Source organism: Lissotriton helveticus, chromosome 4_1 (assembly GCF_964261635.1).
Source record: "Lissotriton helveticus chromosome 4_1, aLisHel1.1, whole genome shotgun sequence".
NCBI lineage: Eukaryota > Metazoa > Chordata > Amphibia > Caudata > Salamandridae > Lissotriton > Lissotriton helveticus.
In genome coordinates this window covers 235477760-235505171 of record NC_136063.1, presented here as the reverse complement: position 1 = coordinate 235505171, position 27412 = coordinate 235477760, and the positions used below count along the sequence as shown (strand labels likewise).

The 27412-nt window shown below is 45.1% G+C and overlaps 1 long non-coding RNA gene across 1 annotated transcript in view; it reads right to left on the bottom strand.

Moving 5' to 3' along the window:
• LOC144828494 (uncharacterized) overlaps positions 1–26833 on the bottom strand; it is a 51002-nt gene extending 24169 nt beyond the window's left edge. The window contains exon 1 of the long non-coding RNA XR_013610453.1: positions 26667–26833. This is a non-coding gene — a long non-coding RNA (uncharacterized LOC144828494). The remainder of the gene's footprint in view (positions 1–26666) is intronic.
• Positions 26834–27412: the final 579 nt, after the last annotated feature.

Genomic DNA, 27412 nt, shown 5'->3' with positions numbered 1-27412 from the left:
CCAGGTTTTCAGGCCTTTCCTGAATTTCAGGTAGCAGGTTTCAAAGCGCAAAGAGATGGGGAGTGTGTTCCAGAGTGATGGCGCCAGATAGGAAAAGGAGCGACCACCAACTCTGGTGCGTTTGAACCGGGGCACGAGAAGGTGCCAAGAGAGGAGGATCTGAGGGTGCGTGCTGGACAGTACGGTTGAACCAAAATGGAAAGATAAGGGGGGGGGGGGGGGGGGGATGGGGAGTTGCCTGTTTTTATCCGGTGCATATAGCAGAGGGCTTTGAATTTCGCTCTTGATTCGATGCGCAGCCAGTGAAGGCTGCGCAGGGAAACAGTAGCAGAGGCAGTTCTGGGCAGGTTGCAGAGCAGGCGGGCTGCCATGTTTTGCACCACCTGCAATTTACGTGTAACCTCCTTGCTTGCCCCAAGGAGGAGTACGTTACCGTAGTCCAACCTGGAGGTTACTAAGGCCTGGACCACAGTTCTTTGAGTGTCTGGCGGAAGCATCCATGCTATTTTTCTCAGCCACCGCATGATGTTAGTACAGGTGGCTGAGACTTTCACAACATGCTGCTTCATGGACAGTTGGTCATCAAATGTAACTCCCAGGTTGCGAGCCTTGGTGGAAGGAACCGGCAGGGGACCCATTTGCTGAGGCCAGTGCTTAGGGCCCCAGAGTGGTGTCAGGACCGAATAGAAGGAGCTCGGTTTTATCGCCGTTTAATTTTAATTTATTGGTCTGCATCCAGTTGGCAATATTAGTGAGCCCAGATCGGAGAGATGAAATAGGGGCATGTTTATTGGAGGAGAGAGAAAAAATGATTTGGGTGTCGTCCGCATATGAAAAAATAGAGACCAGATTGTTCTGCCAGAGAGGCAAGAGGACTAACATAGATGTTGAAAAAAAGGGGACTTAAGATAGAACCTTGGGGTACACCGTGGGGGAGGGAAGGGCAGTGGAAGAAGAAGTGGAGGAAAAGAACTGAAAAGTGCGTGCGGACAAAAAACTGGCGATCCAGGCCAGGGCAGTGCCATGGATACCGGCGGCCTTTAGGGTGGATAGGAGGATGTCATGGGAGACGGTATCGAACGCGGCGCTTAAGTCCAACAGGATAAGCGCCACCGTCTCCTCTCTATCCACCTGCCGTTTGATAGTCTCTGTGACACCCAAAAGGGTGGATTCAGTGGAGAATCCAGCCCTGAAGCCAGACTGGGAAGGATGTAAGAATTTCGTGGCCTCGATATGAGAGGAGAGACAGAGGTTAATGTGTTTTTCTAATACCTTGGACAGGCAAGGGAGTAGGGATATGGGTCGGAAATTAGAGGGGTTATTGGGATCGGCGTTAGTTTTTAAGAAGGGGAACCACCATGGCGTGTTTCCAAGCTGCAGGAACAATGGCTTCCGACAGAGAAGCATTCAAAAGGGCTAGGATAGGTAAAAGAGCGGGAATGTCAAGGGTGCTTAGAATTTGAGGGGGCATGGCGTCAAGTGGGGAGCCAGATTTAATTTTGGCCATGAGTTTAAAGAAAAGTTCTGTAGAGATCGGGTCCCATTTGTCAATGGAAATGTGAGGGGCAAGAATAATAGTATCCTGGGAGAGGATAGTGTCCGAATCTGTACTGTGGGAGTTATCCAATGCTCGTGGGGAGGCATCAAAACCGGCATAAATGCGGTCTATTTTCTCTGTGAAAAATTTAGCAAGTGTATTGCATTGGACTGTGTCCAGACAGGGGGCTTTAGGCGAGCTTGATTGTCCAGAAAGTTCTTGGACTGCTTTAAAAAGAGCTTTTGGGCGGTTTTGAGCTGTTAGAAGTGAGGTGTTTACATAGTTTGCCCTGGCAGATTTGCACAGGGAGTGGTAGTATCGAAGCTCCGTTTTATAGATTTCTTTATCATTGAGGGAATATTCAGATCTCCATATGCGTTCGAGTTTTTTACACTTAGATTTGGCGCATTTGAGTTGGTCATTAAACCAGGGGGCAGGGGGGTGGGTAAAGTTTTGTTTTCCTTTTCGAGCCGGGAGACAGATGTCAATGGCTGAGGAAAGCCAAATGTTAATTAAACTTTCATCTTTAGTAGTGATATTATTGGGTAAAGAGGGTAAAGTTGTGACAAGCTGGTGATTCAATTGTGACAGATTACGTTTTTTCCAATTTCTATTCGGTCTGAGGGTCTGAATGTGAACTGGTGGACCAACAATAGCACTAGTCATGATGTTAAATTTGACAATGTAGTGGTCGGACCAGATAATAGGTTTGGGAGGGAGGCAGGTAATGACGTCAAATTTCGAAAAGATGGGGTCAAGTAGATTACCTGCCTTGTGTGTAGGGCCAGTATTGTGAAGATGTAGATTGAGAGCGGCCAAGTCTTGAAGAAGGTGCATACAGATGGGGCAGAGTGTGTTGTTAAAGTGGATTTTAAGATAGCCAAGGAGAAGAAAATTCGAGGTTTCCATCAATAAAGGAGCTAGATTTTCCGATAGAGAAGAAGCCCATGCGCCAGCAGCGCCCGGGGGATGATAGAGTAAAACGCCTGACAAGGTGTAGTTAGGGTTCAGTAATAGTTTGAAGCAACCAGCTTCGCAATTAGGTATGGCTAAGTCCTCCCACTTACATGAGTAGGTCCGTTTATATATGATGGCAATGCCCCCACCCTCCTTGCCCGATCTATTACGGCTAACATAGGTGTAATTGTTAGGGAGGGCTGTGGCAATGTCCGGTCCCGTGCAGTCGTTCAGCCAGGTTTCTGTCAAGAACAGGGCCGCCGGACTGTCGGAAACCAAGAGATCAAAAATGTCCCTCTTATGCTTAGGCAGGGACCTACAGTTCAAACTCAGAAAAGTGAAAATCGGTGGAATGGTATGTGGGGGACGAGATGCCTTGACGGGGGGAGGGATTCCAAAACGTAGAGCTGAGGATATGGGTGAGAGAGGGTACTGAGGTTAAAGCCAGGGTGCTATAAAGATAGTCAAAATAATTTGTTCCCTAGTCTTTAGTTCTTCAAAAATTAAAATACGAATGGGGAGCTGTACAGAATGCTTGATTACCTTTAAGAGAACAGTGATTAATATTTTCAAAATAGTCTTTGAGGGCGGGTGGGGTAGGAGGAGTGGGCGGCTTTTGTCAGTTCTACAGCTGGGTTTGCATACCGAAGAACAGACGGGAAATGAACTGTCATGTCAGGAAAAAAAATATTACATGTTATGCACAAAAACAGCCATGATCGGTTGCCAAATTAAACTTTGTTACTATACGAATGTAAAATCCTGCTACACAAACGTGGCGCCCAGGCAGTGGGTGAGCAAAGTGAGGAGTATACAGCCCACCTACTACATAATAAAGGACGTCATTTTGTTTGTAAATAGACCAAATTAGTTTCAGTGATGGTGTAAATCTCAGGCAAGTCTACTGTGTCAAGGATAGGACGAGGTGTTCGCACATGTACATTACTTACAAGCATCCTTACCTATTCCAGGTAATCCTGAAGTGGGGGAAGAGGGGCTCAGGCTCATCGGACTGATGTTTAGTGACAAAGGAGTGAAGCAAGATGATGGCACGGACTTAGATCCACAACAAAGGACACCAATGGATTTCAAAGCGACTATTTAACAACGCTGTAACTAGAATAATCTTTAATGGGCTTTACCTTAAATCATAATAAATTAGGATACAGATTAACCCTCATTTCATGATTAAATAATCGATCTTGCTGAGACATCGCCGATGTACAGAAACATTAAACAAGAAAAACAGTGACACAGGCCCTCGTCAGCAGCAGGCTAGACTACGGCAACGCATCTACACCGGTATCCCGGCCAAACACCTAAGACGCCTCCAACGCATCCAAAGACGCCTCTGCCCGACTGATCCTCAACGTACCCCGCCGCAGCCACATCACCCCCACCTGAGAGACCTTCACTGGCTCCCCGTAGACAAGAGGATCACATTCAAGCTCCTCATCCACGCACACAAAGCACTCCACAACACAGGACCTGCCTACCTGAACAACAGACTCCGCTTCTACACCCACACCCGACAGCTCCGCAAGCCTCACCCTCGTCCCCCACATCCAACGAAAGACATCCGGCGGCAGATCCTTATCCTACCTCGCCAAGACCTGGAACACTCTCCCCACCAACCTACGACAGACCCAAGACCTACTCACCTTCAGAAGACTCCTCAAGACCTGGCTCTTCGATCAGTAGCAGCACCCACCTCCCTCAGCGCCTTGAAAACGTAGCGGGTATGTAGTGCACTTTATAAATATTTTGATTGATTGATTGTCAAAGTCAATAGGTCGCACCTTTGAAGGAGAGTACAGGCTTATTGGATTTGACAATGTTTTTTGTTGTGGCATGTGATTGAACATTTATACGCATCTGTCGCATACAAGAGCATGTGCGCACATGGCAGCTGCATAACTTTTTACTCGTTGCTGCATCATTTCAACTTAAGAGCAGCAATTCAATTAATTTATTCGAACACTTGTTCCTATTTTTTGTTCACTTTTTAGATTTTGGGTATGTATCATGGCCAGTTAGAAATATATTGTGATCGATCAAATACGGTCTTTTCAAAATGACCCACGACATAACAAATTAAGGACAAGAGATTAAATACTATATCTAGTTTTCTGAAAGAAAAAACACAATTGCCTCAGATACGGTCAGCCCCATTCAGGAGGCCCTGGGGCAGAGGCTACTGAGCCACAAACGTTCGGGATGAGGCCTTTTACTAATGCTGAATCGGGGCCTGCCCTACCATGGCGCTGCAAACTGGGACAACCCTTTGGGCAAGTGACCCTAAGTAGTAGCGAGAGTGATCAGTCACGGAGTTCTCAAGGAGGTTAGTGTGGGGGCTACTCAGCCTCAATTATTACAATCCCCCAGCAGTCCAATAACATCAATTTCCAGCGCAGTGCTTCTCTGAGGAAAAGACAAGGACTCTGGTACACAGAAACAGAATTCCACTACACACTCAGTAATGCACAAATACCTGGTTTAGGGTGTGTGCTCTAGGGGCCTCGTCATCTAGACCGTCATCTGCCAGTAGTGTCCCTGCCCTGCAAAGTGTTCCCAATTTTCAGGTACAGAGTTTGAGTTCAGTTGTGCTCATCCCCTTCCTCTACCCCCCACCTCCTACTGGGGGTTGTATTAGCTCTCAGTCTTTAAGGCTCAAGGTCCGTTCAGTCTGTCACCAAGATTGTAGTAGCAGCACTTTGCGGCAGTCAGCCCTCCTGACATAGGAGAAACTCACCAGCAGAAGTTAACCTCCAGGTGGCATGCAGCAGTGCTCTCGACAGCTGTGCAGCATGTCGCTTGACGGGTCAAAGAAGCAGAAGACGCTTCTATCATGAGCTCTCTTTCAGGTGGTGGGCTGCATATTTTTTCGCTGTGGTGGAAGCCCGTGCTGTCTTGAGCACACGGTGTTGAGAAGATGACCTTGAATCTTTATGAGGTACCCAGAAGGCACCACTCGGGTTAATCTTCAGGAAGGGTTCCCACCAAACAACACACTTAGCAGTGCACATGGGCCACCAGCAGGCACTTATCCCAGCCTCAGTCCCCTACGCCTGGGTCAATTACATCTGTCCCTACAACGATACACTCCTCTTGCGGGGTTGGAGCTTTAATCCCTTGCTCACTCACAGGCACGATATCTTAGCACCTAGGACAGTCTAGTAAATTCTCCTTCAATTCAGACACCAGGCAATGCATCCTCACTTCTGGAGCGTTGGCTGCAGGTGCAACACCAATCCTTCGTTGCCTAAGAGTCCCTTTGTACTCTAGGGAGTGCCCCCTCTTTTGTAAAAGAAACTGCATCAATGAAGAACAATGGTCTTGAGCTCCGATCTTTATATCAGTCTCACAGATAAAGTGTATTCCAGGTCTGCTTTTTTGGAACCGGTTTGGGTTTCCTTTCATATGTACTGGCTAGGCCACCTCTCAGACCGCTTCAACAATGGGCCATGAGATCCAATCTTTAGATCGATCTCACAGACCGAGGATGTGTATTCAAGGTTTGTTCCCTTGGAACTGGTTGGGGTTTGTTTTCCTTTTGTGTATACAGGCCAGGGCCGTTCCAAACCTGGCATTCGTCTGCAGTGATGCTCTGCCCAGCAGTACAGTCTCCAAGTGGAGTGGCCATCACAGAAATACAAAACGGTGAGAGCAGGGTGCACCGAGTTATTTACGACCCCCTCCTCACAATGATCAAGAAGAGAGTATAATCTGTGCCCCTTCAAATGGCTCCTTTCTCTAACAGGTAGTGCAGGCCTCACCTTGTACCACCTGCCATTTACAAAATGGCAGCAGCAGTTAGTCATTTAGTCGCCGGAGAAGCTAAGCGATGCGCCGGTTCCTTACACCCAGGGGGAGGTGATGCGTCTGTACCTTACTGAAATGGAAGGTGACGAGTCGGTTCCTTACTGTCAAGCGACATGATGCATCTGTTCCTTACTTGAAGGGGAGGTGATGCGTCTATCTCCTGACACGAGGCCTCAGTTCCTTAATGCTGGGCAATGTCGATGAAGAGACCGCATCGAAGTAAGAAAAGTCGAAAGAGCCAGACATGCTGTGTCGATATGGCGGTGAAGCAGGCACTGCGTCGATTTCAGAGCCATGAAGCCTGTGACGTGCAGATTCTTCAGCCACAAAGCAGGTGCCATGGACGCCTGCACCACTATGCTCGGGCTGCAGTGATTTTTACGCTGCACAACTGCGCTGTGTCGATTCTTCAGTCGCACAGTGATGATATGCCGGTTTTTCAGGGCTCTCAGCAGAACAGCCCAGGTAGGTGAAGTCTGTTGGCCCTGTGACTTCATAACAGGATGCAAGCACACACAAGCCCATGAAGAATCTCGGAAGCAGGATTCAGAAAGCAAAGTCCAGTCCTTTCACTCACAGGACAGAAGCAGCAGGCCATCACAACAAAGCAACAGATTGTGTGTCAGTCCCCTCTATAGCTTCCAGCTTTTTCCAGGCAGCATGTCCTCAGTCCAGAAGTGTTCTGAATTGAGTGTCAGAGGTCCAATATCTATACACCTTTCTGCCTTTGAAGTAGGCAAACCTGACCCGGCACCAGATACACAACAGGGGGGTGGAGACAGAGTTGTGCGAGGACAGGCACAGCCCTATTTGGGTGACAGTGACAATTCCTCCCACCACCCTAGCTCAGGCAGGCCCATCAGCATGGTGATAGACCATCAGGATATGCAAGGCACACCTCAGTTCCCTTTGTGAGACTGACTAGAGGGAATACACAAGAGGCGAAATATCATCCTAACCCAGATGTTTATTCTAAAGACAAGCAGGGAATGGTTAAGCAAGATAATACCCACCTTCTAAAAGTGACATTTTTTAATATGCAGTTTAAAAAACAACTTCACAGAAAGATTTACTTTTAAATTGCGAGTTTAGAGACCCCAAATCTCTATTTGTGCCCAATGGGAAATTACACTTGAAAGATATTTCAAGGCAATCTCCATGTTAACCTATGGGAAAGAGTCTTTGAAATAATGAAAAACGAAATTAGCAGGATTTCACTAGCAGGACATGCAAAACACACCAGCACATTTCCTGCTGTTTAAATACACTGCACCCTTCCCAAGGAACTACCTTGGGCCTACCTTCAGGGTGATGTAAAAGGTAAGGTTTGGGGATGGCAAGTGGCTGCACTTGCCAGGTCGAAATGGTAGTTTAAAAACTGCAAACTCAGATACTCCAGTGGAAGGCCTGAGACATGTTTGCAGGGTTACTCGTGTGGGTGGCACAGTCAGTGCAGAAGGCCCACTAGTAGCATTTGATTTACACACACTTGTTGCACTTTACTAGGGACTTATATGTAAATCAAATATGCCAATCATGGATACACCAATCACCAATACTATTTAGACAAAGCACATATACACTTTAGCACTGCTTAGCATTGGTAAAGTACTCCGTCCTAAAACCCACAAAAACAGTGTCAGAAAAATACAGCTCAGCCCAACGCTCTTCAACATCAACATGGCCCACCCTCGCAGCCATCGTCAGACCGCATGGGCTCAGCATTGTAGCTTACTCTCATCCTCTCCCTCACGAAGAACACCGCAGACACTAGACTCTGCTTCCAGTAAGGAATGAAGGAGATCGCAGCCTGGATGAACAACAGCTGCCTGAAGCTAAACTGAGCAGATAGAGGTCCTCGTTCTCTCCACCACTGCTTTGGAAAACACCTGGTGGCCCTCCCCCCTCGGGAGCCCACCCCACCCCATCAGACCATGCACGTAACCTCGGCATAATCCTCGACTCCTCCCTCACCATGACCCTCTAGATCAACTCCGTCGCCTCCACCAGCTTCAACTGCCTCCGCAAGACTTTTAAACTGAACCCCCCCCCCCCCCGAATGCACAAAGACAGTCACCCACGCACTCATAACAAGCAGACTGGACTACGGCACCATCCTCTACGCCGGAATCAACATAACTCTCCTGCACAAGCTCCAAACCATCGAGAACACCGCGGCCAGACTTGTCCTCAAAACCCACGGCACAAACACATCTAAGAGAACTCCATTGGCTCTCAGTCGAGAAGACAGTAACCTTCAAACTACTCACCCACACCTACAAATCCCTCCACAACATCGAACCCAAATACTTCAACGAGAGCGTCTCCTTCCACATACCCAGAGGGAACCTCTGCTCCGCTGACCTCGCCCTGGCAGACACCCCACGCATCCGTAGAAACAGAGCAGGCAGAAGAGCCTTCTCCTACGGCGCAGCCAAGGCCTGGAACGAGCTCCCTGTCCACATCAGACGCTCCCCTACCCTGCACACCTTCAAGAAGAACCTCAAGACCTGGCTCTTTGACTGAACCAGACCTGCACCACCCTTTCCCTCCCACCTCCCCACCACCACCTTGAGACAGCGCGCTTTATAAAACCCTGATTGATTGATAGAAGGAAGGAAAAAAGTTTGGGGATAACCCAGCAAAAAGTACCAGGCCCAACACGAGTGTACATAAGGGTGATATTCCCATCCCAACAAATATAAAAATATGTTTTGTCTTCTAACAAATCCTGAGGGAAGCATAGGAATCTGTGTAACCAATTAACTTATTGGGATTGGATTGAGCAAGCTAATAATGTCATACCTGCAATATTATACCTTTAGAGTACATAGAGCAACTGAAATGTCACCAGTAGGGCTGTATTGTTTCTCACCAGAATATTTTAATAAAGTTCTATTCTCATTCCTAAACTTCGACAGCACGAATATGTATGGTAGTGCTCTGTAGGTTCCAAAAAATAATGAGTCCTATGTATAGATTAGAATTTGCATACAGATAAAGATTTAATCAGTTAACTTATTTTCAAAATGCAGTTGACCTTCAACCCGAGAGAATATCACGTTACAACTTTTTCTCAGTATGCACTGATTATTTGATTACAACGGACGAGCTACCAAGTTTTTCTCTGTTTGTTTATTTGTTTCTATATATGTAGGTCACTAGCATTCCCCCAAAAGCATGTTTTTCCCAAAGCACTTGTTTGGAACGGTTTTAAAAAAATGGGAAATTGGATCTATAACGTAAATAAAATATGACAGTTGTGCAGTCAAACTGGCAGGTGCTAGCCATCTCAGGAAGCAACATGATCACATCCGGAAAGATACAAAAGGCTTTAATCCACCTTGCAAATTAAGTCATGCAGTCACTCTCACTTACCAGGAGCAGACTCTTGCGAGTTTCATGAAGATTAAAGTGGTTATTGATCGATCTTCCTTCATTAAAAAAAAATACACGTGTTTGCCACATAGGTCTATCACACCACTGCAGTTTTGTCCTGTGAAAGCGCAGGATTTTCTTTTATCACGTTCGTGTTTTACGGCTAATACTTATTGAAAAATCAAAGGTTTCAATAGATAGAAACCAAGTTAAACCAAAATGTAAGCGCAGGTATCTTGAAACTCTCAACAGCTCAGAAGGTGGCTTTTTATATGCACACATAAAATAAAATCAACTCAATTCGCTGTTCTGTAGCTCCGTTCATTCCAGATCTCTATGCACATCTAAACAGTTGATGCTCTGAGATTGTGTATGCCTTTGTTACATTGTTCTAGAGCTCGTCCTGTTAGGCTGGATGACCCTCACCTATGATGTATCTATTGTTCTATGTTGGTGATTTTATTTGTGCTTGGTGACAGTTGGACCAGCTGCGTCTGGCAAGGATCGTTTGGGGTTCTCCTAAGAATAAACTTCCACTTGAAGATCAATTACAATTTCAAGGCTTTATTCATTACAACAGCCTTCCTAGGTAAGCTACGCAGCTATGGCGTCTCTTTTGTAAACCGTTGACAATTCTGCGCTTCATTGTCGGGTAGGATAAATGTGCAATTTTCATCTGTTAGACACACACCTGTTGATATGGAGCTCTGGGTGCCTGGAGTGAACCTTGTATATTCAACTTACTTTGAAACACTTCTTTACATTTACTGTGTTGTATACAAAAGCAAAGTAAACATTTTTAAACAATTAACCTTACTCGGAAAGATCGGCTTGCCCAGTAGGCAACACTTCTCGCTGCATTCTCCAACAAGCACTGGCAAAGTTAACAGGTCTTGCCATTGGGGCCTAGTGGCTTTGCCAATGGTTTGCAGAGATGCTGTGCAGCATACTAAAGAAGAATTAAAAATAAACAAAATGCATATGGTGTGATTGCCCACGTCAGTCATTTTGTAGGTGCACACCTACAAAATGGCGTAGGCAATTTTTTTACCCTTCTGGACTGGCTTGGTAATTTAAAAGAAAGAAAAAAAGAAGAGGCATTTTTTTCCAAAGCATGTTGGGCAAGAAACAGTGGACAGGTGGGGGATGCAACATTTAGTTGGAAAGCAACACAGAGTGGGCAGGTGGGGGAAGAAGCAAAACCGAGTAGGCAGGTACAGGGGAAGCAGAATGCGGGGTGTAGCACAGCATGAGTGGGTGGGGAATCAACACGGAGGGTGCCGGGGAGGGGGTGGAGAAAAACAGACAAGAAAGCAATGAGGAACCGGGGCAGAAGCACACAGCCGAGAATGAAATGCAAGTGGAGAACCAAACAAGGGCGAGGGAGATGTACACAAGAGACAGCAATAGGGAGCGTGGGGGGATGGTAGATAGAAGTACACACAGTAGACTGCTAGAAAACACGTGCACTCTCATGGAGTGTCTAGGACAAAAGAAAAATTTAGTTGCTTAAAAGTGAGCAGTGGACTGTGGACTGAAACAAGTAAATCTGCAATGCTCCAGTGGAGGGACTAATAGCAAGATGGACAAAGCAAGCCATAGAATAGGAAGTAGACAATTGAGTGGCAGTAAAGCAAACAAATGGCAGACTTAAAGCCCTCCATGTTCTTTTTAAATTCACAATGTGTCTTCCACAACCAGACAGCTTGAGCTGTCTGCTAGGCTCTACATAAATAGGAGCAACATTCAAAATGTGACTTGCAGGTGCACTAGTCACAGAAGAGCTAGCAGTAACAGCAACCTCGGTCTTTAACGAAGCAGTAATCCTGCTGCCTAGCAACAACAAATATTTCCTGTCAACTAAACTTATCCGAGTTCATGTTAGCAACTTCCTCAGATCAAAAGCATGCTCGGGAAAGTGTCAGCAACTCCATTAGCCTGAACAGTCATGATGTTCACATCCATGGACAGATTGCAAAATGGGTACAGTATTGTGTATCACAGTGTACATAAGAAATGAATTCTTAGTGGGGGATACAGAGATGCAAATGCACTTTCAATATAAGGACTACAACATGTGCTAAAGCATCGATGGGGGAGATAATCTACTAGTTGTACATATATACCAGGCAGACCCCGTTTTTTTCCACTGTCAAGTGTAACATTAGTTAAGTCGCCTCAAACTCTTGCTACTTGGATGCAACGTGTTTATTCATCGCATTGCATACTGACGATCTGTTACTTTTCAGGAAATTTTTCACTGGGTGGTAGTATTACTAGGTGCAGTTATACAGAAATTAATTCACCAGCCTTTAGTGCTTTTAGATTCACAGACTTAAGTGCTAGTAAAAGACAGGCGATTGCTGGACGTACTCACAACCTACTTCACCATGTGTATCAGGTCTGCATGTAGGTGAAAAGATGCTGTGATAGAGGCAGTAAATTAAGTCACCATAATCTCACTAGATCGTTCCCTCCGAGTCGTGGACTAATGGCTGCTGATAAAGCAACTGAAGATCAATTCTTCATCTGGTTTCATGAACTCGGACCACTACCAATAATATCACCCTCTACATTTCCCTCAGAAGATCCGGGCCACAAAGGCCCCAATTCTGCTGCACCGTTACTATTCCGACAGGCTTTACTTTGGAGCAACACATTACCTACTATGATGTCTATATAGTATTCTGAATGCAACACCGGATACAGCTGCACCCATCTGACAACTTTACTTCAACCATAACAAGAACTCGACAATTTATTAATGGCCAGACACTCCAACAAGTTACTCCGCTTCATTTACACAGCCCTTGATAGCACCGGGCCATTCATCATCCAAGACAAAATTTGGCAAAAAATTACACCCCCCCCCCCCCCCTCCCCACTCAATTGGGACACTCCTAGTCTGTCCACCTTAAAGGAAAACACAGAAATCCAAAAGTAGTAAAGATCTAGCTGCTTCTAAACAGAGGACTCCTGTACTGTAAACACCACCAAACAGAGCCAGGTGACCATGGATAGTAATCCCAGGAATGAAGGCTCAATCTACATAAATATAGTATGTCCTTTAAGAGATCATGCCAATTAGAAATAAAGTCTAATTTAGATGTGGCTCAGTAAGACTGACTATGCCCCAGTTAGCTTTCATCGACCACTATTTGTATGGACAGAATAATGGTGCACATTCATTTTATATGAACAAATGTGTTTTCTCAGTGTAATATCCTCGAAAAAGTAGGCTCTGCAGTGGTGCCTGCAATTTAATATTTTGTGTTCTGTTGAGGAAGCAATGTCCGGGATGTTCTCTTATCCTGTAACTTTTCACAGTGTTCTTCTGAGGCTCTGCCAAGGTCATTGATAAGCTGAACAGACCATTGTATTGCTGTCTTATATAAAAATGACGACTCATTTAATACATTAGTTATGTCTAACCTAAGAGATACAGTAGAAAATAGATGTCTTAGGGGGACATGTTCGAACGTTTGAAATTGCGAGTTGCAATTTAAGTAACTTGTTAAAGTTTCATTTGGGATTCCCAGAGGGTCGCAAATAGACCTATCTCATCAATATTCATGAAGCAGGTTGCAATTTACGACCCACTGGGAATTGCTAAAAACACAGGGATGGTGGACTGCTGGGGACAGCAGACCACCATGTCTGTGTTTGCTTTTAAATAAAAAAAAATTTATGCAGCTCATTTTCCTTAAACAAAAAAAAATGGTGTGCGTTTCAAAAAGAAAAATTAAGTGTTTCAGTTGAGTGGGATCACTGCCTGCTCTAAAAATCGTTTTTGCATGCATTCACAAAGAGGAAGGGGTCCCCCCGAGAACCCCTTGCCGTTTTCGAATGGGTTACCACCAAATTGAATTTGCTGGTAAAAAGCAAATGTTTTAAGACCCTTTTTAAGGTCGCAAAACATTCTTACATACCCTTGCGTTTCGTATTAGGGAGGGGCACCCTTAACACGCCCCTTCTTAATATCGAACTGCAAATCCCATATTGCGATTTGATAAATTACAGAATCGTACTTTGGGCTTTGTACATCCCAAAATTCATTTTTCCTGTTGCAAACTGCCAGATTTTGCAAATTGGGCCACGTGCAACAGGAAAATTGCTTAATACATGTGGCCCTAAGTTATTAGAATATTGATTGGTCCAGGTCATGTAGCATTGCTAGTTCAACCGTCATGCCATAACAAATAATGCAATGTGTGTAGTTTCTGAACATGGAAACCTTATAAAAACAAAAATAGGCAAAGCCAATAGGTCTACAAAATATGAGAGCAACTGGTGTTGTCAATGTCTTTAAGCCAGGTTGTAACGGAGCACATCAGCTCTTCATCATGACTGAAACCTGTGCAGTCATATCGAGTGCTTGAACACAAATAATAATGCAGCCCAAAAAACAGGAGCAGTGGATGGACAAGTACTTAGTCTATGTTCCAGAGAAGGGCCAAACTCAAGAATAGGCGTGACCAACTGGAACGAAGGATATGAGAGCGACCTGAAGCCAACATATGTTAAGATATAGGCGGGCTGCAAGCCCACTGGCTGTGAACAATTTGTCATGAAAAGAGAGAGGAAGCGCCGCCGAGAGGAGACTTAAACTGCTATATTTTGAAGACAAGCAATTCTTTTTGGGCTAATTGAGCAAACAAGGTCAGCCTGGCTTTGGCTTTCTTCAGAAACTGACCTTATGTTAGTACACTCACAGAATATGACATTTTATCCTAATTCGCCCTTAACTGATTACTTTTCTAGGCTGGGCCACAGACCGGTGAAGGAGCTATTACAATGGTATAATAACTAATGCATTCCAGTGGGACTCTACAGGACTGATATTTGGGGGTACAATTACCCTGAGGTACTGCAAAGAATAGAGAATAACTTTCTACATAGACTCCTCTCCGTCCCAAAAGGTGTCACAACGCACATTTGAAACTGGGGATCGGTAACGGGCAGGATACGGTTAGAATAGGTCACCCTACTATTAGGACTCAAGCTCTGTCTTACACCAGAGTCGTCTTTCTCAGGATTAATTCTGAAAGATTGCCTACAGCGGGATAACATGATGAAGATTCCCTAGCTTAGTTATACAAAACAGAACTTTTTTTTTTTCAAACCTTGGAGTATGCAATTATTTTACTAAGCCAGAATAGACTAGTCAAATTGTAAGCTGCAAATCAACCCCTCCCCTTTTTTCCCAAATTACTGTAGCAATGAAAGGTCGCATTATGCTCAAAACAAGCAGCTGTTTAGTAATTAAAGGGAAATACATTATCAAATTCTAGAACCGTAATTGGTCCTTTTTTGGGCTTCACAACGTAGATCTTCTCTCATGTGATTCCGTTAAAGCACACTGTACTTTTTATTAGCTTTCCCAGTGGAGGGTGGCTGGTATGTGAACCTGCCAAACTGTCAATGCGATAATGTGTCTCCGCAGAACTCCATACACTTTACATTGTTTTGCACCTTATATAGAGCACTACACAATCGATTCCTAATCCGAATTTGATGTGCCCCTGCTATTAGATTATAAATTAGGGTTTACAATACCTAAAGTGCCATTAATGTCCGGAAATTTGCTTTGCTGTTATCAATTTTATTTGCGAGGCGCTAGTAGTTAGGAAAAGACATGAAAGTTTAATATGATACCTTGCTGGTGTATTTTATTCATTCATTATCTCAACATTCATTATATGCAGCAGAGATGAATTTAGTGAGCGTTTTTACACCATGTTGTTATAGATGCAATACTATGTTATTTAAATGCTTTTGGTCATAGTGTATAATTATTTGTGGGCTTTTTGTCCTGCCTCATAAAAAGTTTCTCTCTACTATACTTTTATGAGAGTATTGCTAAATAATGTTTGATGATGATTACTTCTCTGTCATAATTATATTTTTGAATAAGCCCATTAGGTTTTAACATGTCTTGGGCAAGTTTATTCATTGGCCTTGAAGACTCACAAGCTTTAACAAACACTCGGAGCCGATCTTGAGCATCGACCCTTTTAATTAGTTAGTGTCGAGAGAATCAATATCAGACTATTCTTTTACACTTATGTACTGGACCGCCTACCCAAGTGCTACCAAAAATTTGCTATGACACGCCAAGAGCATTTCTCCCATGTAGGTAGGTAACCATGCACAATTAAATAGCAACTTATCGATCCACCAAGAGCACTATAAGCATCATCAGGGATATGAGGTACTGTGCAAATAAATTAAATACAAACCAGATGCTGGCTACCTTTCAGAGCACACATCCAACAATCTATTGTAGTGCCTGAGCAGCACTCTACCATTTAAAATCAAGAACATTAAGTCAACCAATCAACAGCTTGGAGAGTCTGGGTTGGTAAAGGCAGACTACACTTTAACTCCGAGGCCAGACAGAACTTCACTCTGCAAGATCACCAGATTACAGAAACTACAGGTCAGTGATGTCCTCTGAGCTCCAAACGCTTACCTGAATAATGACTTTGTATATATACACAGTATTTTCACACTGTTTTTTTTTTTAATAGAGACTTTCCTCCTTCCTACCTCTTTTAAGGTGTACAGTTCATGCCCTCAACAAGCTGTGTATTTGGAACAATGCGTCTGCGTGCTAAAAAGTCCAACATAGGCGCTTTTTCCTTCAGGTAACTGCTCCTCCCTAAGTTTTTTATTTTACAATTTCTTTTATAGCTGCAGCAAACTGATATCTTCCCTGTAGACCAAACCTCCATGGTGCTGCCAGCTCAGTGAATCCTGCAGAGTTTTACCAGGAGTTAACAAGCACTCATATTAAAAACAAATCAAACCCTGCAACAGTCAACCACTGAACAGGATGAAAGCAACAATCTACGTACACAGTCATCCGTGCCCAAGGCCGTATGAGCGGTGCCCGGGCGGAATTTCCAGGACCTGTGTGTGGCTCAATCGGGTTGGGCCAGGTAGTGGCCCAGCCTGCCTCGGAGGCCCCGCAGGGACATTCACTACGCAATACTGTATCCTGCGCGCATAAAAAATTGACCATGATGGGAAGTCCAAAATCTTTGAGACACATGCGGAGGCGGTTACCTTCTGTAAGAAGTTATCCAGAGGCTCCTCTCACCGCTGCCGGGTCCTAAAGACTGACAACTACACTGTGGCTAATCGATCAGTGGCTCAGCTACGCATGCTTATAACAGTGACTGACTCTGGGACGGAACAGGATTGCCTAGACCTTTAACAGACCTTACACTCAAACTATTGGCCGGCACGGATTATCAATATCCACAAGCTATCTCCTTGAAGATATGGCCACGGCCGCTTGGTCGCAACTACGCCCCATTGGTGTATACTAGTGCTTTAAATTTGGGTTTCTTTTCTATTTTTTCCTTCCCTTTTATTGTTTATTGACTGTTGGGGGAGGGGATTTGAAACAGGGGTCTTACTGGATGGTTTTGAATCTAGTGTGGATGATAAGGATGTTCCAGGAAAATTGATGTTTAAATGTTGGTTAATGTACACGCTATGCTATCCCACAAAGCCAACCACTTCCAGTTTATAATACGGACAACGGGCCCTCTACTACCTGGTTTGCAAGTATAATGACACGTGATGAAGCCAAGTCCCATGGGGTAACCTGTGTAACATGGAATATTCGTGGCATCAATAATCCGCGTAAGGGTAAACAAGTCCAGGCATATCTAAGCAGGCATGGTGTCAAAATCGTGTACCTTCAGGAAACGCATCTCTCCCCTAGCTCAGTCCCCGCATTTGCCAAGTCCTGGGGAGCCCATCGATATTTGTCCTCCTACAGCACATACTCAAGATACGCCTGCAAGAGTGTTCTGTTTCACTTATATACATCTCATGCTGACCCCGCAGGGCGGTAAATAATCCTTCATGACCTTCTTGCAGACAAACAGGTCTTATTGGTGAATATATATGGCCCCACAGTGGATGACAAACTTTTTTTTCAGGATATCTACAATCTCATGAGCCGAACAGACGTAGACCAATTAATAATGGGGGGTGGGTCACTTTAACCTAATCCAATGCCCCAGACTGGACTCCTCTAGTGCACACCCTAGGGATTCGCATATCTAAACATGTGGGAATCGTGGGTGACATTCGTAGCCAAATCAAACGCATTGAGTCCAACCTGAAATCTGTCGTTGCAGCAGCAATATCGGATAGTTATCAGCCACCCCATACTCGGGCGCGCTTGATGTCTGAGTTTCACACATTGGCCGACCGGGACACTGCACATCTAGGGAAATACGCCGTGCACGTAGATATGGGGAGGGTGAGCGGCCGGGCCGAACACTGGCCAGGATGCTGCACCCTAACCGAGCGTCTGACTACATTGTCGAAGTCCAAACCGCTGATGATGCATGCGCGTTGGGCACGGAGGTGGTGAGGGCTGCCTTCTTGGAGTACTATAAAAACCTGTACACTTCCCAAACACCTGAAGCCCCCCCCAGAGTTTTCCGCTTACATTGAAGAGATTGCGATGGTGTGGCTGGACAGCCATCAACAATTTCTCCAAGAACCCCTCACACTAGATGAAATTAAAGAAGCCATTGATTCACTAGACGGCTCTAAGGACCCTGGAGTGGACGGCCTCACTGACGCGTTCTACAAGGCATTTAAGGAACAACTTGCCCTGCAACTTCTTGCATTGTACAACGAGGCCCTGACCACTGGCCGGCTGCCACCTCCTCTACTAGAACCAATGCTTACGTTATTACTAAAACCAGGCAAAGACCCTACCGTATGCACTTCATACTGCTCAACTTAGATAATAAAATTCTAGCGAAAGCTTTGGCCACCAGGCTGGCCCTCCTTCTGGAGCTAATTATCTCTCCAGAGCAGTCCGGATTTGTCACTCATAGGTCAACCTCATTTAATCTCCGAACAATATTTGCTCTACCTAATAGTGTCCCCCCGACTGTGCCCGCAACGGTGGGTCTAGTGGACACCAAGAGGGCATTTGATTCTCTCCAACAGCCCTTCCTGTCAACGGTCTTGTGGGAACTTGTGATCCCTCTCCCCTTCATATCACTGATTCAGCTGCTATACGCTGAGCCAGTGGCCTGTATATGTATTAACAGAATGCTATCTGATGTTTTCCCTATCGCTAGGGGGACTTGGCAAGGGTGCCCAATATCCCCCTTAACGTTTATCAAAGCCATCGACCCTATGGTTCGCCACATCCAGGCACGATACATCCTTCGCGGACTCCAACTTAAGCAAGGACCACTACTTCTCTCCCTACATGCAGATGATATCCTTTATATAAGACACCCTGCAGAGAGAGAAGTGTGGCTCAATGGTTAGAGCGGCAGACCCTGATGCAGAGGTCTGGCCCGGGACCAGGGTTCAATTCCCCGCCTCGGCGGGTCTTGGGCTCAAAATTCCTCGGACCTGACAATTCTCGCCTCGGTGCCTATTCCAATCATGGAGTCCCACTCTGCAACTCTGGGCAATAGCTTGCTTAATCTCCACAACGGCCCCAGCAGCGCTAAGGATGCCTGGCCTCACCTTGGGGGTGCCCAGGAGTGGACACCTCACAGGGAAAGCCAGGATGGGTTCCACAGCGGTATTCGTACAAGCGCATTGAGACCCTTGCGGGTGAGTAGTGCGCTATACAAGTATCAATTTACAATTTTACAGACAATCTCTCACCTTTAGTGGAAGAAATAAAGCGTTTCGGGGCACTGTCGGGGTTGCAGATTAACTGGTCCAAATCCTAATCGTTTCTGCTCACAGATGCCAGCCATCCAGTACAGATGGGCTACCCAGCCCAATGGTCAGATGGATAGATATTTGGGAGTACAGCACAAGGATAAGCACCAATTGCTACAATTGAACTACGGCCCTGCAATAGCGAACCTGCCAATCCAGGTTGAGAGGTGGATTAAGCTACCACTCTCAATGGAAGGCCGAGTAGCCATTATTAAAATGACAGTACTCCCTTTGTTTTTATACCTTTTCTTTAATATCCCAATACCGCTCCCAAACTCCTTTTTCCAAACGTTACACAGCCACCTGATGCAACTCATTTGGGCGGGTCAGAGGCCTAGAGTGCGATGGGACACCCTGATCTTACCGTATGATAGAGGCCTAGGCGTGCCAGACCTGCAGTTATATTACCTGGCAGCTCAGTGCCAATATGCACATAGATGGTATCAACCCAACGCTCGCATTCCCTATCTAAAACCGGAACTAGATCAGGTACAGGACACTCCACACTCTGCCTTGTTGCCCAGGGGCATTCCCCTGGATCCCACTGATATTATGACTGTTGCCACGACATGCGTGGCGTACAACGCGGCGCAAACTCGGGAGAGGCAATCTTTATTCCCTGCTGCTTCCCTTGGAGGATAACCTGCGACTATAACATTCACAACGTTAGAGACCTTTTCCCAGATGGCCATGTACTGAAGTTGCCGAGGATCCCCGATTTCTCACCATGACCCACATGCACCGCTTCCTATTTCAGCATCTCTACGCCACCCTACTACCCCATTGGAATTCCCCCCGCTTGCGCTAGTGGTCTCGGGCGCACATCTGACATCCAAACTGTTTCGCGCTAGCTTAGCATTAAAACCCACCACCACCATCCGGGTGCACGAGGCATGGACACAGGACCTTGACAAACCGATCCCAGGCACAATGTGGGCATATTGTTGCGCGCAAATCAAGAAAGTCTCTCTTAGCCATAAACAAACTACTCCAGTTCAAGTTTCTTCACCGAGCATACCTTGCACCGACAGATTGCTAAATATGACGGAACCAGGTCAGACCAATGCCCCAAGTGCCACGCCCTTCAGCAGAATTTGTACACATCTCATGGACCTGTCCCACCATCTCCGCATACTGGACTGCGGTGTATTTACATGTTAATACTATGCTCGGAGTTGATATACAGCCGGAGCCAGCGGTGACACTCCTAGGCTATACTGCCCAGCTTCCTAGATCGGTGCGCAGACTAGCCTCCATGTCCTTCCTAATGGCTAAATGTGAGATTGCAGTACATTGGGGGAAGGACAGCACCTCCAACACCCGCCTCTTGGCTGAAATACATGTCCTACTGCGACACCACTAGCGCAAATTACGCCACAGTACAACCCCCAACTTTGCGTCCCATTGACTACTGAAAACCCTGTGCGATTAACTATCCACTCTAACACAAGACACAACCACATCCTGACCACCTACTCCTGTACACACTAGCACGATCACCGCCATTGCGCTGCCGGATCCCCACAGTACATAAACTGCTGCCGTCAAAAGACCATGCCCACCAAACGTCTATAAGCTCATGGCTCCATGTTATCCCTATATCGTTATGCAGCTGATATTTATTGTATTCTCTAGGCAAATTCCTGCAAGGGTCTTGTGATAATATACACTGCACTACTATGCAAAGTGATATGTTGGTGAAAGTATTCTCCTGTGCTTATTATAAAAAATTAATACATAAAATTAAAAAAAAAAAAAAAATACCAATGCACTGACAACAGCAGACACAAAGAAATGACTATGCAGTGCGAGTGTGCTGCAACATCAGGACAAGGTGCCAGCCTCTGGACCCGCAATTCTCTATGTATGACTTGCAAGTATGACACGAGGAACTGTTGGATCTTCCTGTGGCCTTGACTGCCACACCAAGTTTAGTAAGGAATATTTAACAGCTTGCGTGGTGCACAATATTTCCCTCAAAATATTTAGACGTAGCAAGCTTGAAAATCAATGTACACAAAGGGAAAGCCTCACAATGAATATAGACTTAAGTCAACACCACCAGGAATCAAGACCACCAACTTGCATAACTTCTTATGAGACCAATTAACTTATCATGCTCTTGAGTGTTATTTGGTAAAATATTCACACTCCAACCGTATTATGCTCTTCAATGTCATTTCAAAGTTAAGTCACAAAAGGGGTAACGGGGTCAAGAGCAGACATTAGTGACACTTCACATTCAAAGATCACCTTTGCAACCCTCTGGGGAGCGGAGGGTGAACTTCTAGCAGATATATTGTAAAGAAGACTTTTGAAGCACATCTTTACCAGAATGTAGTTAAGTAACACAGAGGGAATCTAGAATAAATCATTACAAGGTCAAATGGTAGGTTTGGCCATGCCCTGCTTTCATACCAAAGAGTTTATAATCATGTACTTTAAGGATTCTTTGCACTGAATCCCTTGTACAGCTGCCTACCGCAAATCCAAAATAATTCATTCAGGTAGATGAACCTTTTCACATTAAACATCTAGGCAATCATTATGTTGTGAAGAATACTGTAATAACCTACCTAATTTTTTCAGGTACGCAAACCTTTTCATATCAAATATCTAGGCACTCATATCTTCAAGGTTACCTACATATCTCAAAGCTAAATATGAGTTCAGTTCCGTCCAGTTACATGGTTGGTTTGCTATTCATAGACAAGGAAAATAGTTGTTCTATAAAGGATATTATAAGCAGAATGTCAGTGGTGCCAAACACTACCCATCCCACACAAATAATGTAGAATGTCAGTGGTGCCAAACACTACCCATTCCACATAAATAACGTAAGGGAGAAGTGTGGCGTAGCTGCCAGATCGGCTGACTCCAGAGCGCAGGGCTCACGGTTTGATCCCCTGCGGCAGCTAATTATCATGAGACTCTAGGCAATAGCTCACTTAATCTCCCCGACGCCCCCAAGCACCTTGAAACCCTCAAGGGGTGATATGTTTGTGTTTTACAAATAAGAATTAATTAATAAAAGGTTTTATTGATTCTACCAATGGAGCCGCTCCAGTGAACCTTCTGCAGCTTTTAGTATCAAGTGAGGGTTGTAAAACTGAAATGATCTCTGGCTTGCATTCATACAAAATAATATGAAAATGGGCCCCAGGAGTTTGGTGGATGGGGTCAGTTTTATGTATGACAAGCAGGGATCAACGGCGGACTACGATGGCCGCAGCTCCTTGCTGTGTTCCAGTTATATAGAGCTGATACTGTGGTCTCAGTAGGTGTGCACAAACTACTCCCGCACCCGCCGTTGGGAGATGCAAATTGCTAGGCAGATAAACAGGAATATAGGAAAGAGTGGAACGGTGCCTGGGCTTTTGTTTCAGTAATAACAAGTAGTCAATATTCTTTAGTGAAAATGTTTTCGTTATTCCAACAAAATAGTGCAAAGAGTCTCAGCCAACACATTTCGTTCAGCAGAGTGAACTTCGCCAGGGCATGTGTAATAAAGACTTGTTCCGTGTGGGTGGGGTCTCCTATTCTGGAAAAGACCAAGTGACCCTGTGGTAGCAGGCACGTGTCATATGGCGGATCCGAGGACAGAGAGTGCCTCCTTGATAAGGGCCCAATCAGGCGTTCTGGAGCAGTTAAGTATCCATGCTCCTTCCTCGGACCGCCTCTGGATGTAAGTGGAATCCCACACATGCCCTGACTGTTGAAAATGGCAATGTATATGTACATAAGCGGCGTTCATTTGTGTTCACTGTACCCCTTGTTGTAAGCAGAATGGATATCGCTAAACACTGACTGTGTTATCCCGCCAGCATAGACCCATGCACACACGTACACGACAGCCATTTTAGGCACCATGGCCTCTCTGCCCGTTTGTTAAACCCCCGGCACCCCTCCCCGCGCGCATTTCTCATGCATCGGCCATAAGACCCTCTCCCTCTGCGTGACCCTCCTCTAGAAATAGCACTCCTGCTTGACCCACCCCCCCCCCCATTTCCTCCCAAGAACACCCTTCCCCTCAGCTGACAACCCCCCCCCCCCCAAACCCCCCCCCGGCTGCACTTGGCCTCTCGACCCGGTCCCAAGTCCTAAGACCAAGCCTCGTGGATGTACATCCCCCTTTTCCCTGCCCAGCACAACAAAACCGTGATACACCAGCCGAAGTGCACGATCTTATCGCCTGCCCAACCTTTGACCTGATCATCCCCTCCTGCCCTCGTGTCCGGTAGGAATGTCCGGCTGAGAGGTCACAATCTCTTGTTACATACAGGAGGGGAGGATGACATTTGAGCGACTGGTATGGGAATAGGCCTGAAGCTGGGATTCCAAGCATGCCTTTTTCTACTTCAAAGCGTCTTTATTGTAATAAGGAATGTTTGTGCACCATAAACATGTGTATAAAAGACGAAGCCTCAGAGAAGTTAGGTGTGTGTGTGGTGTGGTGTGGGTAAGGAGGAGAGAGCACACCCTGTAGACACCATGCGGGTGTCCGAAACGACAGGCTCTCCTCATGAGAAATAAAACTCTATTCTTGTTTTCCTGTTTCCAGCGCCCGTCTCTTTTTGTTTTGCAATTGTTCAAGATGGGAACTAAGAAGCGTCCTGCGCCAGCAGCCTGGGCATCAGGTGCGTTATGGGCTGACTTTTCCACATGACGAAGTTCTCGGCTGAGCGCAACTCGTTGGCTGAAACTCGTTACACAATTTTGTTGGAATAAAGAACATTTTTTCACTAAAGAATATTGACTACTTGTTATTACTGAAACAAAAGACCAGGGTAGTGCACCGCTCCACTCTTGCCTGGGGTTGGTTTTATGAAATAAAAGAAATATTGCAACACACTAACCCTAGGAACTCCCGGGGGAGGGAACTAGAGGAGCGGGGTGTTTGGAGCAAGCTGGCATCCAACCTATAATGAATACACAAAAAGAAGGTGCTCTTGAGTAAAAAGTGATAAGTGTGTGTAAAAAGTGTGCGAGGACAGTCCATCTTTTGTGATATGCCAGCTTCCGCAAAGTAGTTTTTCCCACAATTAGTTTCGTCACTTTTTACGTGAGAGCAACTTATTTTTGTGTATTCATAAAAGAAATATTCCTCGAGATGGCACCTGCACCTACACTTCCAGAGGAATTATCAGATACCATTCTGCCTCTCATTTCATTGAGCCTCTCTCATTTCATTGAGCAAGCTAGGATATAAATTCTGTTTTTCTCTCTCCGCTTGGAACACCCTACCTCTGAACCTCATCTCACCTATTCTTGCCATCGGTACACCTTGTAATACCGGACTGCTTCCAATCACTATTAGCAAAGCACCCTTATGTTCTTACATCCAGTGCCACTAAAACATTAAGTGTAAATGTGCTAAGCGTGTATCTTATAACATAAGCCAAGTTTGCTTCCACTGAAAGTCCTGTAGCCGTAGACAAAATAATCCTCACTGTCCGCACTTGCTTTGAAAACATCAAGTTGTTTCCTACAGAAACTGTCTAAGTGAATACTAAAACACACTAGATACAAACAGCAAACGTCACCTGACCCCTATCAGCAGGTATGAAAGGTGGCAAGGACAAATCTGGTCTAGATTCGAGGTTCCTGTGGACTAAGACAAAGCTACTGTGTCTGCCCACAAAATCCTAGGAGACAGACTCTTCAACTCTGTTCCGAGAGGGGTTGGCCTAACGGCTAGGGCGCTCGACCTCGGAATCTGGGTTCGAGTCTCGGTAACTACGCCAAAAACCTCCTGTGATCCTGGGCAAATCACTTAATCTCCCTGTGCCTAAAATAAATGCGTGTCCTCATGTAACGAAATACAAACCTGGTTGTTCGACCAATAATTTTGAATGACCTATGACGTTCCACTCTCTATGTTTTTGCTGTGTCTTTGGCGCCGGGAAACCCTTTTGGGTAGCTGTTGCGCCCTACAAGTTTATAAAATAGAATAAATAATAAACGTAACTGGTGCTATGTAAAACCTGATTCAGTTCGGGTCTAGTTCGCGCTATATAAAACTCTGCAAAAAAAAAAAAAAAAAAGCACGATATATATTGAGAAAACACATTTATGTGTGTCAAACAGTCTACCTCACCACTGACAAAACCTCAGCATTTTCAATCACTAACGTTGAGGGAATGCAGGGCAGGAATGAGACAATATCCTTAGCTGCTCAGTCACCAAAAATAGTCTTACAGTAAATTCCAACGTACACACCTTCATGAACCAGAAAATATCTTCTCAAACAGCAAGCTGCCCTCAAAACTCCGTATGACACTTTGGATTCATCAACAATTCTTTAATGACTGCACCATCCTCAATCGATGTTCTGGGTTACAGAGAAAATCTTCGGCAACAAAACATACAATACTGTATTATTCGAAGTACCTATCAGTTTCTGTTCAAAGAGCTTTTACAACAAATACATCTGACAACACCGTCGTTAGATAAAAGCACATAGCGAGCAAAGTAAGGCCAACTAGAAAAAACTGAATACTTCAGGTTTTAAATCACGACATACATGATACCATATCAAAAGTCTCCTCGTTCATCCTAATGCAAACTTCTCTCTTCAGAGAAACCTAAAAAACAAAAGAGATCGGCCAACAGTCTATAATTCAACAGACAAAACTTACTTTATCACAGGTCAGACAGCGTTTAAAGAACATTTTAAAAGTACGTAAAAACCTTTTTGAGGAATAAAAGCCCTTAGGGGCAACTCGTCGATAATTTCAGGAGAGAAATATTGCAGGACTACTGATAATATAAGAATTAAAAATCCAAGTAAATAAGTTCGATGAGATGCACTTGACGACAGCTCTAACAGATTACTCCAATCGAATCGCATGTTCACAATTGGCACACCAGCGCATAACCTGAAACAATGTGCTCATGATTTTAGTAGCAAAAAGAACTGACGCAGAAGATGCGATTTTACCAAGATCAAGCGTGTCAAGCGCAGAGAGACGGCAGTACTGAACCCATGGCTTATTTTACCGCCATCTAAGATCGGAGCTTTAAAGTCAATGGAGAAAACTGGAAGAATGTAAAATATGTATCTTTTAGTGAGGTGTCAAGAATAAAGCGGGAGGGTTATGAACATGTATCGAACCCCAGAAGTGGCGAGAGAGCTATGTGTTCCCGCCGGAGCCTCGGGGGAACCGTGAGGATATGCGTGACCTCTTCCCCGCGCCAAGCAGATCAACTCAAAGAACCTCTTTCCCCACTCTCACCCGCTTATTCTTACCTACTACCGGCTCCTTGGCCTCTGAGCGCGCTAACCTCGAAACTAGCAGAAGCGAGCCGAGTGACCCAATTGGGGGCAAGAGGAAACCGTCCCAAGGAGAAGAATGAGACGTGGGAAGCCGCCGCACATTCCCAGCGTGCCCCGCGAGCAGCAGGCACCAAAAGGAGACAGGCAAGGAGAAGGTTAGCGAACAAGAGGGCCTCTGTCTAATGGTTGCTAAACCCGGCAACCATCTTTGAAGTGTCAAGTTTCTCGCAAATCGCAAAGTCTTTCCCTAAAGACCAAAAACAAATCTGAGAAGGTAATACAAATTCCAGCAGAGTGCTTATTTAGGCACACTCATATGTGAAAAATATGCACAAGTTAAATACAGTCTTTATTAGAGTAACTATAAAAAAGTAAAGCTTAACATTGAAAATGACCACGAGTGTTATAGTTATAACTTCTATTAACTAGATACAGTTCACCAACCACCTTTAGCTTCTTGGCATCACAGATACCCTCTACAAAATGGTCGCCTCTTCGGAATAACATAATTTAGCTATGTCTTTCTTCCATTTCTTTCAAGGTGGGCGGTCTTGTTAGTCGAAGAGGCTACTAGCAGGAAAACAGAAAACGGACTAGACTGACAAGGTCATCGAAAGGCTGTGCAAGCGCTTGTTTGGATTTAGCAGTCATATTAAAACGGTCGACATTGTGTAAAGGGCAAAGGAAATCGCGCTGCGAAGGGAAGCCAAGGTCATACG